The sequence below is a fragment of the Typopeltis vanoorti genome, chromosome 8 (genome assembly GCF_054136105.1).
Source record: "Typopeltis vanoorti isolate ZY-2024b chromosome 8, IOZ_Tvanoo_1.0, whole genome shotgun sequence".
NCBI classification, from domain to species: domain Eukaryota; kingdom Metazoa; phylum Arthropoda; class Arachnida; order Uropygi; family Thelyphonidae; genus Typopeltis; species Typopeltis vanoorti.
In genome coordinates, this window is record NC_143556.1 from 4,600,541 (window position 1) to 4,614,565 (window position 14,025).

A 14,025-nucleotide genomic window follows, 5' to 3' on the forward strand; every position below is an offset into this window, starting at 1 on the left:
GGCGCCGTCGCTACCCTAACAATTCCTGTTAGGGTGGCAAGTGTGGAAAGAAGTTTTTCCAATCTTTAACTGTTTAAAAATTATTTGCGAACAGCAATGACCCAAGAAAGATTGGTTGTTCTAGCAACTACATCGAAAGTGGCAGACATAGGTTATAATTTAAATTTAGAAGAGCGTATAAACAATTTTATTGTGCGATATCCCCGTAGAGCAAACAATATTTAATTAATATTATTATTTAATCGTTTTGTATTGACGTTTCTCTTGTAATAAAAACAAAATAGCGATTGGATATTTTCTTATTATTTTTGTCTTATAATCCATCAGGGACGATATTTAATTGTTTGCCTCATGGCGCGATCTAATCTGGCAACGGGGCCCTGTCTCGACTTCATACACAACTTGGAAAAGAACATCAGTCGCGTCTCCAGTAATTAAGCTAATAGACTTCCTTTGGAGGTCGCGAAAATCATTTATGATGAGAAATCACCAGAACTGAATATACTACCCTCTCAGTTGAAATTCCCCAAGTCCTTGAAACGTAATAACCATATAGCCATTAGAAAAGCTGACAAGGAAAAAACATCACAGTAGTATTAGATATCAAATCCTACGAATGGAAAATGAAATTACTCCTACGTGATCGGAATACAATTCTAAGGTTAATAAACATACTACCAAAAGCCAACTCAATAAACTTAATAAGCTATTGAGCAAAACAACATCTGTAAACCAAGAAATTGTTAAGAAGCTCAGAACTTACCTTGCAAACCCACAACAATATATTGAGCACCAAATCTACACAAAAGTAATTGTCCACTTAGGCCTATTGTGGATTCAATAGGCAGCTCACTTACAAGGTCTCAGGATTCCTGTCAAATCATCTCCATCCTGCCAGTGGCCACTCAGCTTCTGTATTAAAAAATTCCACAGAATTTTGCACAAGAATACAAAACATTGAATTGACTACTTCAGATATGATGGTGCGCTTTGACATCACGTCCCTATTCACGAATGTTGCACATATCAAAACAATGGACATTCTAGTCCGAGAATTTCCAGCAGACATAGTGGACCTATTCAAATTCACAACCAAATCAGGACACTTTACATAAAAAGAACAACAAGTGGAAGGAACTGACATGCATTCACGACTAGCACCAAACCTAGCAAACTTTTATATGGACCATCTGGAGGAAAGAATCTTTGCATTTGATCCCAAGCCATCTATTTGGCTACGATACGTGGTTGAGTTCTGGCTCTGTGTGATTCCGTAATGAAATACACAGAGCCAGAACTCCATTTATTTTTACAAAAAGAAGACAACAATCTACTTCCCCGAATTAAATTTTGCATTACAAAAAGAAACATCAAGTGGAATTTCATTTCGGGATGTTCATATCCTATGTAAGCCTGATTGATCGCTTTCCATTTCCGACCTTTACAGGACGCTATGTTCACAATAGATCAGCACCAACCATCTCAGAAATATGGCCCCCATAAATCCTTATTGACCAGAGCACACAGAATTTGTTCTTCCGAAGGGTTGCTGAAACAGGAATTGGAAACCATTAAACAAACAGGTCTGCTAAATAGATTCAACTGAAGAGCAACACACACACACACAAAAAAAAAAGTTACCACACCAAGACAACATCCAAGTGGAAAAGTAAAACTACACAGGAATCTCATCCCTTACATGAAATGTGCATCTCTGAACGAGTTGCAAAGATTATAAAGAACACGAACTCGTGCTACCTTCAGACCCATTAACCAAATTCATAATCTGCCACCTTCCAAAAGACAAACTCTTAACAATGATGCTACCTGCAGTATACCAAGTTCCATGTTCATGCAGTCTGTCATAATATGTGCAAACGGGAAGAACGGTCTACAAACGTATTTCTGAACATCAAGACCCCATCTGGTTCATCATGCCGCACAAATCGGGGCTGGCACAACATGGAATTGAAACATAGGATTTAATGGGAAAACACAAAACTTTTACACAGTTCTGCGCACAGATGTGAAATACTATTCAAAGAAAGTACTGAAGCTTTACTTCAACCACCAAACCGTAATGGTAATCGAAAAATTTTTATATTCAACTGTGTTAAGTATATTGCATCATAATAATTAATTGATTTAATTATCATTTCAGCCCAATAGTTTTAACATGACAAACACACAACTACTTTTACAGAGGGATCCAAATTTGGCAAATGGGCTGCACTAATTTATTGTTCAAATTCCTTACTGTTGTTCTTCACTCTTACTGATGTTTTACAATACGTAAGAGATGGAATATTGTAAAATAATATATATATATATATATATATATATATATATATATATATATATATATATATATATATATATATATATTTGAATTACCTGGAAACATTCGCCTTTCTCTTCGTTCTATCCATCCGCTTATACCACGATTATATGGACTTCCTAAAATTCACAAGGCAAATACCCCATTTTGACCTATCGTAGAAGGAATTGACTCTCCAACATACAACCTTTCCAAATATCAAGCAAAATCTCTCAAATGCTTCTCCGGTTAGTCATCGTCCTTTATTAAAATCTCCGCGGATTTCGTATCGTGTATAAAAGATATCATTATTAAGGAAGATGAAATCATCGCAAGCTTTGACATAGTCTCCTTATTCACCAATGTTCCTACAGACGAAGTTCTTGTACTACTCAAAGATAAATTATCTAAAAAGATCATGGCCTTACTTACTCATTGCATCTACTCAGGATACTTTAAGTTTCAGGACACCACCTATAAACAAAATCATGGTCTTGCAATGGGTAAATCGTTGTCTCCTGTACTTGCTAACATCTATTTAGAAGATCTGGAAGTTAAAGCATCTCTTCCTATCCTTTAAAACCAAGAATTTGGAAAAGATACATTGACGACATTATCCTGATTTGGAGCGATGGCCGTGAATCTCTCTTGGACTTCCTTGAACATCTAAATAGTCAACACCAAAACATAAAATTTACGGCTGAGTTTGAAGCTAATGGTTCTCTTCCTTTTTTTGGATGTCAGACTGACCCGTTCCTCAGAAAACCTTAAAATCTCGATTTACAGAAAACCTACACACACTAACAGATATCTCCACGGTCATCCCCATCATTATCCTCCTCGGAAGCTTTGAATCATTTCTACTCTAGGACATCGTACTCGCTCTCTTCTTCATGATGAGATAGAACTTAATAAAGAACTCAGTTTTCTGAACTCTACTTTTCAACTAAATGGTTATTCTCAAAAAACTACTGATAAATTCCTATTTAATCCTTCCGGTCGAAGGATTAAATAGTGATTAGAAGGATTAAATAATGAAGAGGCCATTAGTGTAAAAGGTAATATTTCTATTCCATACATAGGCTCTGTCTCACCCAAATTAGCCAAGGTTCTTAGAAAATACAACATAAGTACTTTATTTACTCCTTTTCCTAAAATCCGCTCTCCCTTGTGAACCATCCGAAACCTAGACATCATAATCATAAATATCCTTGTGTTTACCCGATCTGGTGCGATTGTGACATACCTTACTTTTGCCAAACAGAGAAGTCAATCGAGTCACGCATTGAGGAGCACAAGAGAGACGTCACTTACAAGAGAACGCCAGTGCTTTATCTAGTCATGTTCTATTCTCGGCCAATTCTAATGAAAAAAAAAACCCTAATCATACAGCCCTATGGGACAAGTCTAATAACATTTTCCGTTGCCATGATGATGTAGAAAGGAAGATAATAGGATCCAAGGAAATCATTCTCAACCTCCTACATCTCAACAACGACCTGAGTTACAACATTCCAGCCTGTCATTCTGCTGTGGTCAAATATTGGCGTTCACGAGATGCTATTCGCATGCATACGCCCAACAATGAAGCCAACTAGGGGACAGTTTTGAATGCGCAGCCTTCGACGTTTCAATGTTGAAATATATATATACACTAACTTTCCGTGATCTTTTCAGTTATTTCCTCCATGTGTTTTTACTGGTTATTTCTTCTTTTTTAATGTGGTGCACCTGACGAAGGCTGATACAAGAGCTGAAACTAGTTGTGCTATTAAACTTTGTTTTCATTTCTCTCGGTTCCAGTCATTCAACATTTTTATAAAAATGTACAACAACCGAGTAAATCAATCTTCACGTGTGCCACAATAATATATATATATATATATATATATATATATATATATATATATATATATATATATATATATATATATATATATATATATATATATGTGTGTGTGTGTGTGTGTGTGTGTGTGTGCCAAAAATACCAAGCTTGTTTTCTTTTTAACCTGCTTTTACTTCAATTCCCAGGTAAGCAAACAAGTCAAGTTTGCGCCTGCAAGTGTTGCAAGTCTAGCTGACCCTGCACGTAGTGCAAGCCCAATCATATATATATTATTGTGGCACATGTGTGAATGTTTAATTATGAAACCTTCACAGGTCTCGTTATGCAAGAATTTCAACACCGATGCTTATGTTATGGAAATAGGATATATATTTTCCGCCTGTATTGTAGCCTCTAAATGCTATGTACTCTTCATCCTATCATAACTTAGAAATGAATTTATTTTTATTTACATTAAGATTCGCTTATTTATCCCGCAATGACATAGCTTACAACAAGCGAAAACAACTTCGTAATACATTTACTTGATTCCGATAAGTTTAAGTAAGAAACTTCCTTCTTGCCCAAATGGTGGCAGCAGTGCGTGTGCTATCTGATCGACATAGCAATTGACCTCAACTGCTGGCCAATCACAAATCGGCCAGTTTTGTTTAATGCCTGCAATGTCAAAATACTGCATAAAGATAACCTATCAATAGATTACTTTGGAAAAAATTCCGACATTTACGATCGCAATGAATCGACCATTTTCCGAAAATGTAGACCAGAGTTGCGCTGCAAATCGATGTGTTTTGAATTTGGAAGTGAGAACGGATTTTCATCGAAATAATTTATATAAATATGTGGACTGCCCACTCAGCCTCCAAGCGTTAGATAGGGCTAACGCATTTTATTCCCTTATAGGGAATTATTTTCTAATTTTTTTTTTTTTCACCTTTCACGTTAGCGAATTTTTATTTTATTTTTTATTTTTTTTGTATTTTTATGTGGAAATGGCATTTAACGGGAAATATGAGTTCGTATGATGTAGAAGGATAAGATTCAGCTATTCGATTAAAAATGAAATAAAACGAAAGACCCTTATCAGTTCAGAAAAAAAAAAATCTCAATTGTTCGTCGAGATGATCGTGGACAGTATTATTATCTATGATGGAATAATAAATAAACAGAATAATAAAAACATGTTTAATATGAAAATTAAAATATTAAACATTATTGCATGTGTTTGTCTTGGTAACAAAGGAGATTAATCTATTAGACGAACCGCAAGGTTTCAGAGAAGACAGGTCATGTACAGATGCAATACTCGTAATCAGACAATTGACAGAGAAAACAATAGAATACAATAATAAACTATTCATATGCTTTATAGACCTGGAAAAAGCATTTGACAGAATATTAATTCAAGATGTAATAGAGATATTGCAGAGAAGAAAAGTATCAGAAAAGATAATACAAATAATTAAAGAAATATATGATAATAATAGCTGTATAATAAAAACAGAAGGAAAAATAAGTCAAGAGATACAAATTAGTAATGGCATTGGACAAGGAGACTCCTTAAGCCCAACAATATTCAATATAATAATGGAAGAAATAATACAAAAAGTTAACAAAATGCAGGAGTGAAAATAAATAATAGAATAATAGCAATCATATGTTATGCAGATGATGTACTATTAATTGCAGAAAATGAAACTCAGCTACAAATTTCACTGCATACATTTAATAAAGCAGCAAAATTCTATAATATGAAGATATCAAACACTAAAACAGAATGTATGACAATATCACGAGAACCACAAAGACGATAATTAGAATTGGAAGGTACTATTATCGAAAAAATATCAAATTAGAACTATTTAGGTATAAAACTGAACTGGAAAGGAAGGCCAAAAAACAAAGAAAAATAAACATCTTAGAGTAGAGACAAAATCCAGAATTTATAAAGCGGTGATCAGGCCTGTTATGACATATAATGCAGAAACCAGGCCAGACACGAGAAAAACAAGACAAATGTTAAACAGGTGAAATGAGTATATTAAGACAAATAGTAAATAAAACTAGATAAAATAAAAAATACAGATATAAGAAAACAATGTGAAATACAAGCAGTAAACAAATGGATTGATGTGGAGAGAAGAAGGGAAGAGAGAATAATAAAACAAGTCTATAGTTAGAAACCAAAGAATAAGAGAAGAACACAGGAAGACCTAGAAAAAGACTAAAAGATATCATTAAAGAAGATAAAGTCTTGGTCGCAACAGATATCACATCTAATGCATGAAAAAGAAGAAGAAGAAGACAATATTGCAATTATTATTCCTAATCAAAACAATGTTTCTAATCACAATAACATTTAAAGCTCACCAAGGGTGTGGGGGGGGATCGAATTATGTTGGACGTTATTTGATATACTTCGGTACTATAACCGAAAGAATCGAGTTTCATTTTCTACAAAACGAAAATAAATAAATAAATATTCTTTTGGGGGGAGGAGGGATAAAATCGTTGGCGGTATTTTATTTTAGTATTATTATATTATTATATTATATTAAAGTATAATTAATAAAGATATTATTTCAATTTTAATATTGTTGAATTGCATATATTCCAGATACCGAATTAACTCAAATTAAAAGTAGTCCTCCAAATTGATTCCAACTGGGTCCATGTTTGCTACTGTCAGAACCACGCGCACACCTAGTCTTAAAGGGCAAGTACACACACACACACACACACACACACACACACACAAAGGGAAAGCAGCAAGTAACGGCGAGTAAGCCGAGAGAATAACTTAAAAGTTCATGTGTGGATCTGGGTAGTGGATTAAGCTCAAACAGTGAAAAATTCATATATTTCGGTGCAATAAATTATCGACATGTTAGAAGAAGACTCTACTATAAGTATCATTCAGTGCACTTTATTATTGGCTTTAAAACCAAAAGTCGAATGCTTTCTCCTAGAGTGGGACAACCCAACTTTTTCAACACCTGGAGAACTGTCGACTAATCAGTGACTACCATTACAGATTTTCCCAATCAAGAACCTCAACAGATCTACTCACCTACATCACCCGCTCTGGACGTATACCACAGAATGGTCTGAAAAAACTTCAGTCGTTTACAATCGATATTTTTAAGACATTTAATAGGGTTTGGCATCGAGCCGTTCTCAGCAGATTGCCAACTTATGATTTGCCTTCGGCCTTTCATAATTGGCTTGCCACTTCTCTTGGGTCGTTCGCTGCGAGTAAGGGTGGTAGGCATTCTCTCGCTCTCTCTTCAGATTTTCGTACTGATATAAGTATTCCTTCGGACTCTGTTATTTCACCGACCCTATTCTTCATCTTCATACACATAAAGATAATTTATGATCAGTGCTCTAAACTCTGACTTCCATACATCCTTCAATAGAATGATAACAACCTATTCATCTTCAATGTTCTAAAACACAAATTTCCATTTCCCCCCAAAAAAGAAGACTTTAGTTCTTCTCCCCTTACCTTTCATAACGATCAGTTCGACAGTTATTGTTCAACCACTAACTCTGTGCAAATCCCAAATCTGACCATGCTTGGATTGTGATCGTACATTTAAGGCGTGTACCATAAACCTCTTTAAAAATTCTCGATGCTGTCCAGAAGACGATCCTTTGGTTAAATGATAGTCCATCTCTCAGAGACTCTCTCTTCAGCCACTCTCATAAAGATTCGGTTTCTGCTTTATTTCTCTCATACAGATATTTCCATGGGCAATGGTCCATTATGCTGTCTTTTTAGCCTGAGTAACATGAGCAAGATTTCAATAACACATTTTTATTGCTTACCGAATCTACTCTCGTTCGTCTTTCATTACATGAACCTCTGTTATGTGAAACAGTCTTCTTCGTGAAGCATTCCCCAAATGAATAAAATTTGATGAGACGAAAAAAAAAAAAAAAAAGACAGGTTACATGAAAACCCTTTTAATGATGTAAAATTTTCGCCTCAATATCGAAGGCATTTTCATCAGAATGATAGAATACAACTATCAGAAGGATCTTAAAAAAACCCTCATTTCATAGGACAAAAACCGGTCAATAAAATTCTAATTAATTAATTATAGAAGGGTATTCATATATATATATATATATATATACACGTCTGGTGAGCACGTGACTGGCAACCCCCCTGGCACCTGAGCTGAATTTGATCATACTTCATGCTTATCTGATGGTCAAATTCCTTTTCTGTCTTTTTAATTTCATCTTGTCATTTTATAACCTTTCTGATTCTTCAGATCCTGCGCTACTAGAGTAACTCGAGGACTAAGGGTCTCTTTTCCATCCCTCCTCCTTCCGTTTCATATCATTCTACTATACAGCTGGCTGGCAGAAAACTATAAAACTCGTCTCCCAATCCGTCTAATCAACGTGGGGGATTAAAAATGGATATCATTAAATAGGGGAAAAACTATCATCATGAATATATAGCTACTTGTAATGTGCGTCGGTGATGACAGATTAATAAACCGAGATCAAGAGCTGGAAGGCTTCACATGGGATAAAATCGAAATAAGTGAACATAAACGAAAAGAAAATATGATTCAAGATCTAAAAAATGGGCATCTGCTAATAACAGGTGGAAAACAAAATTAAAGCAAACGTGGTGATGGTTTTTTTATTAAGAATAAAAAAAAATAAGTTAGAAGTAAAATTCATATGAGAAAGAATCTGCCAAATCACAAGACTAATTAGAAGATATACCTTAAGAATAGTGCAAGTTTATGTACCTACGCGCAGCTGCACGGATGAAGCAAAACTTGTTTAGAAACAAATACATCATCTTCTAGAAAATGGTAAACATTATTGGGAATTAATGGTATTGTGGCTGATGGGGGGGGGGGGGGAGGAAAACAAATGGACCTGGAGGAGACACCCAATGAACTAACAAGAATGAAATTGATTATTTATTAAGAGATAAACCACAAGACATAAATATTATAAGCAAAGTCAGATTAAGCAAAGATCATCGATCAGTCCGAAGCAAAACAGCGATAAACATAAGAATGAAAAAAAAATGATAAAAAAATCAGAAACATCTTAGAAATATTTGAAATGAAAAAAAAAAAAAAAAAAGAAGAAGAGACATGAAACGAGATGCACATGTAGTAAGAAACACAGAATATTCTGAACTTTGCAAAACAATCAGGAAAAGGATAAGAAAGGATGTAAGACATTTCAATACAAAATGATGAGAACGTCAATAGAAAATAACAACAGTATAAAGAAAACAAGATAACTTCTTGATAATGCAGGCAATCTTTATACGAAATGTGTAAAACATGCAGATGGCCTGTGTTGCTCAGTGGAAGTGATGTTTACATTCTTTGCCCGAAGGAAGAGCGTCACATTCGATTCTAGTTATCGATTAGAATTGATGTTTTTTTTTTTTTTTTTTTTTGACTGGTTCTCAAGTTAGTCGATCTCTGGCAAGAGCAATCGTTTTTTTCTCAACGAAAAATTCGGGATTTTCGTCCCCGTAAACTCAAGAAAATCGACCGTAGAACACACCCTATTTTCAGACGTTACAAATATTGTGTATGGTAGGTACCACGAAGTGTGCAGCATCCTTTTCTCTAGTGTTGTTCTCTATTACTTTCCCTTTGTATATAATTCTTGATAAAATTTAGCTTTAATCTCCAACATGTTTGTAATAAAATAAAATTTAAAAAAATCAGCTAACGCCTACTCTCTATACTGAAACAAAAGGCATTATCTGCTCTTTTATTATTATTATTATTATTATTATTATTATTATTATTATTATTATTATTATTATTATTATTATTACAAACATCTTGGAGATTAAAGCTAAGTTTTATCAAAAATTGTATACAAATAAAGGGAACGTAATAGAGACCCACACTAGAGAAAAGGATGCTGAAAATTATAATGAATACACACAGTCGAAGATGGTAAAGTAAAACATGCACTTACAAAAATGAAATATGGAAAGGCCCCTGAAATTGATGGAATACTAATAGAAATGCTAAAAAATAAAGGAGATCTCTAGCATAAAAAACTAGCAAAATTGTATACTGTGTTAACAGGAAGAACCCTTAAATGTTGGAATACTGGAAAAATCATCCTTCTGTATAAGAAAGGTGATAAAACTGACATAAGAAAGTATATACACCTGTAACCCTCCAGTCCTTCATAAACGTTTTACAAAAATTACAGAGGGAAGAATAAATGCATTCAATTTTCAACAACCAAAAAAGCAGGCAGATTTCTTAACATCCTCATCAACTTACATCACTTGCAAGCTTTAAATGAAGTAACGAGAAAAAAATAATATAGTATAAAAATTTCTTTGGCTTTCATAAATTATAATACAACTCAATAGACTTACACAGAGGGAGGTCAAGGGGCCCTGTCTCCCCCAAAGACAAAGGAAGAAACATTAGAAAATTTTCTAAAAATCATTTCCTAATTAATTAATTTTTTTAAAATGTTGTGTCGTGTCTTCTATTTGTATACTACTTTTGAATTAGCGATCATTGCAAATGCTCAGTCATAGGTCGTATGCGATGCGTAGTGTATTCTCAAATCGTCTACTCAACTTGGCCCCCTCCCAAGATTAAACCCTGAGTGCGCAACTGACCTTCTCTCCTCCCACAAAAAGTAGAGGTTTGTGTAAGAGCAATCAGACCAGCTACGAAAGAGCTGAATTAATTCGAACAGACAACTTAGTTGGGCTGATGAATGTGGTGCCGTTGCCGTTAAGCTGTTTCTCTTTATTCGGACAATATGACTCCTAGTCGTGGTGATCGGAAAAAATGAACACCGAACTAAAATGTCAATGACTCCATTGTCATTCGACAACTGCATGTGCCTGCACTTTAGTATGTTTATGGACCCGTTTGAGTATATATACATACAGTACTTTTCTGCCTTTCGATAGTTTATGACTCAGGATCCTTCGTGTTTTAACGATTTACTTTTGTATAGCTGATCGCGAGACAGGCAGTCGGTTTGAATATTGGTGTGCAGAAAGCATCTCAGTCTTCGTTGATATTAGGGATTAGTGCAGCGAATTCTAGTAACATAACGTCCGTGACATAGGTCCAACTATAGGGTACATTCTGGTTACCCACAAGAGGCACTTTTTTTCGGGCATTTCTTCAGATGTGTCTAGTGAAAATCGGACTTTCGAACAGACTATTGGGGGTTTTCATCGGGGAAAGAACGAAGGGTTTTTTAATTCCAAAACTCAGCAAAATTGATTATGAAACATATTCCAGCAACCACATATAATAAATCTTAGAATCGGCAAACGCCTCCTATTTAGCACGCCAGGGCAATGTGCTCAACCGAAGATTGCGTGAGGCGGGGACCAGTTGTCCCCATCTGTTTTATAAACTGCTGAGGGCTTTAAAGCAGCGGAGAAAAGGGCTTGCGCTTCCCTTTTTTGCCGATGCTTCGCAGTTACTTTATGGCCAGATACACGCTTCTTACTGAGTCCAACCTGCATGCTCTTTAAGTGATATTTTTAAGAACAATATTAACTATTTTTTTGTCAGTTAAACATGAAGGCGTGCGGCTGACTTACTTTCTTTCTCCCAACACCACTTTCTTTTTCAAACCATGGATTACGGTGTAATCAAAGTCTTAAAAATAATAATAACTGTTTGAAAATAATCCCGAACTACCGTTGAAAGATTGTTGGCAAGTGCTCACTAACACCCAGATACTGGCTGAATTGTAAAAGAATCGGGGATGAACTCAAACAATCCACCAGAAAGCTGTACAAAAAAAAAAAAAGGGTCATAAATATTCATTTCAGAGGTTTCTCTAAGGTAGATAGTTAGTCGAATTCTTATCACAGCCAAATGTTGGCAGGGTTTTATGGGGAAAATGAAGGAGCGCATTTTCTATAGACTCTCATTCTAAGTAGTTGACAGAAGAAGACCGAGAGTTGTCTACGTCATCCATAATGAGAATGAAAAAGGAGAATGAATACAGTTCCAGAAAAGATGATAATAAGAAGCAGTATAAATGAAATAATAGGCGTCGCTTCAAAATTGATCTGGCGTGAAATTGATACTGCTTAACATTGCGAGAATTTTCTTGAAAGGGATATATATATATATATATATATATATATACACACACACACACACGGTGGTGCTGAGGTCATGGTATGAGGAGGCATTGTGCTTAATTGGCCCACCAAGCTACAAGTGCTGGAAACAGGGACTATGACTGGTGAACGATATCGCAACGAAGTTCAACGTAATTTTCAATTAATCAAATCAGTGGCCAGCACGCTCCCAATATCTCAACCCCCATAGAACAAGTTTCAGAAGAAATAGGGAGAGCATTGCTGCTCGAAATTTCCCTCCAAAAAACAAACAGAGCCTCCTCCTTGCTCCGAAAGAGGAGGAGTGTGCCAGTTTGCCTCAAGAACTCCTGACTCACTTGGTGCTAAGCATGGGACGACACTGTGAGAGCTGCATCGCATTTCGGGTTGGATATTCCATACTGAAATGTTTCTCCGCAGAGTTTTCTGTAAGCAATGTACATTAATTCCTTAACTACATCCTTACGAAATTTCTAACATTTTCCAGAAACGTATTGCAACTTAATCTGTAAGAAATTTATAACACATTTTTGTGTAATATAATTTATTAGTGTGCTGGCAATAAATTTATGTCCACACTGGCTGTAGTCATGAAAACCTTTTCATACACAAGTAAAATTGTAGTTCGTCCTTAGCCTTTGGACACCAGTGTACTTACTGGTACCATCAACAGTGAAGCAATTCGAATGTGAATGAGAATGGAAACATCGAAGAAATAGGGATGTGCGAGTATTTGGAATAACGAAGTTCCATTTTTTACATCACATTTCACAAATCTGTAGGAAGGTCGGTTAAGCTGTGCGCTATATTATGGAATAATTCCCACAAAAGTCTCATAAAAATATATATGACAGATACCATTTGTATGCCTGACTTTCTCTTTGTATCCCAAGACAAAGGGAAATTCAATGTGGGAGACAGATGGACGGAATGAACATAGATATAGCACGCACTCTTTCGAATTTATTTCATATTCATGTAAGTGAATCTTAGCACAGAAGTTAAAAAGACGAATAAGAAATTGAATAATTACCTTTACGTTACTTTCTGGCTTCAAATTTACTGTAAAAAGTTCATTCGTGAACTGAGACACGAAGTTCCTCGTTCGAGAGCAAAACGCAATTTATTGGCAAATAATTATCTGTTATCATTGCCCTGGCCACGCACTTCTCGGAAGCACATTCTCTCTGTGTATACGTATGATGCTGCAGTTCCTTGAATTCATTTGCGCTCTATCTTTCCAGACGCATGTTTTGGTCAAAGGTCATGAAAATTTCAACGGATCGGGTTACTTATGATAAGTCAATCAAGATCGAAGATCTTTTTTGGCATTAATAGAAACTGCTAAAAGCATCAGACTGATTCGTCCCACTGGCACTTATTCAATAGTTAATAATACATATTTTTGCCCTAAAACATGATTCGTCGATACACTGACGCCTGCTACATAACTGTTCACAAAGGCGTGAAGGACGTGGTCTTCATTCAGTACTTTGGCAACAAAAGAAAGCGAGCATCTGAGATGAATTTCTGTGAACTGCCCTTCGACAAAGAAGGCTGCGAACAGCGGCCAAGAACTCAAACAAGATGGCGAGAGAGAGAGAGAGAGAGAGTAAATTAGAGTATCGTTCATAACGGAGTTCATGGAAACGTCAAAATCAGGAGTGAGGGAACCTGAAGGGAGAAAGTTGCAAGGGACTTTTTTTTAAAAACAGAGCAGTTGACAAATGG

At 35.5% G+C, this 14,025-nt stretch overlaps 1 protein-coding gene across 1 annotated transcript in view; it reads right to left on the reverse strand.

The window, feature by feature from the left end:
- The window catches only part of LOC150103690 (complement factor B-like), a 271,622-nt gene extending 258,139 nt beyond the window's left edge, over positions 1 to 13,483 (reverse strand). The window contains exon 1 of the mRNA XM_090396496.1: positions 13,328 to 13,483. The gene's annotated coding sequence lies outside the window, so the exon portion shown is untranslated. The remainder of the gene's footprint in view (positions 1 to 13,327) is intronic.
- Positions 13,484 to 14,025: the final 542 nt, after the last annotated feature.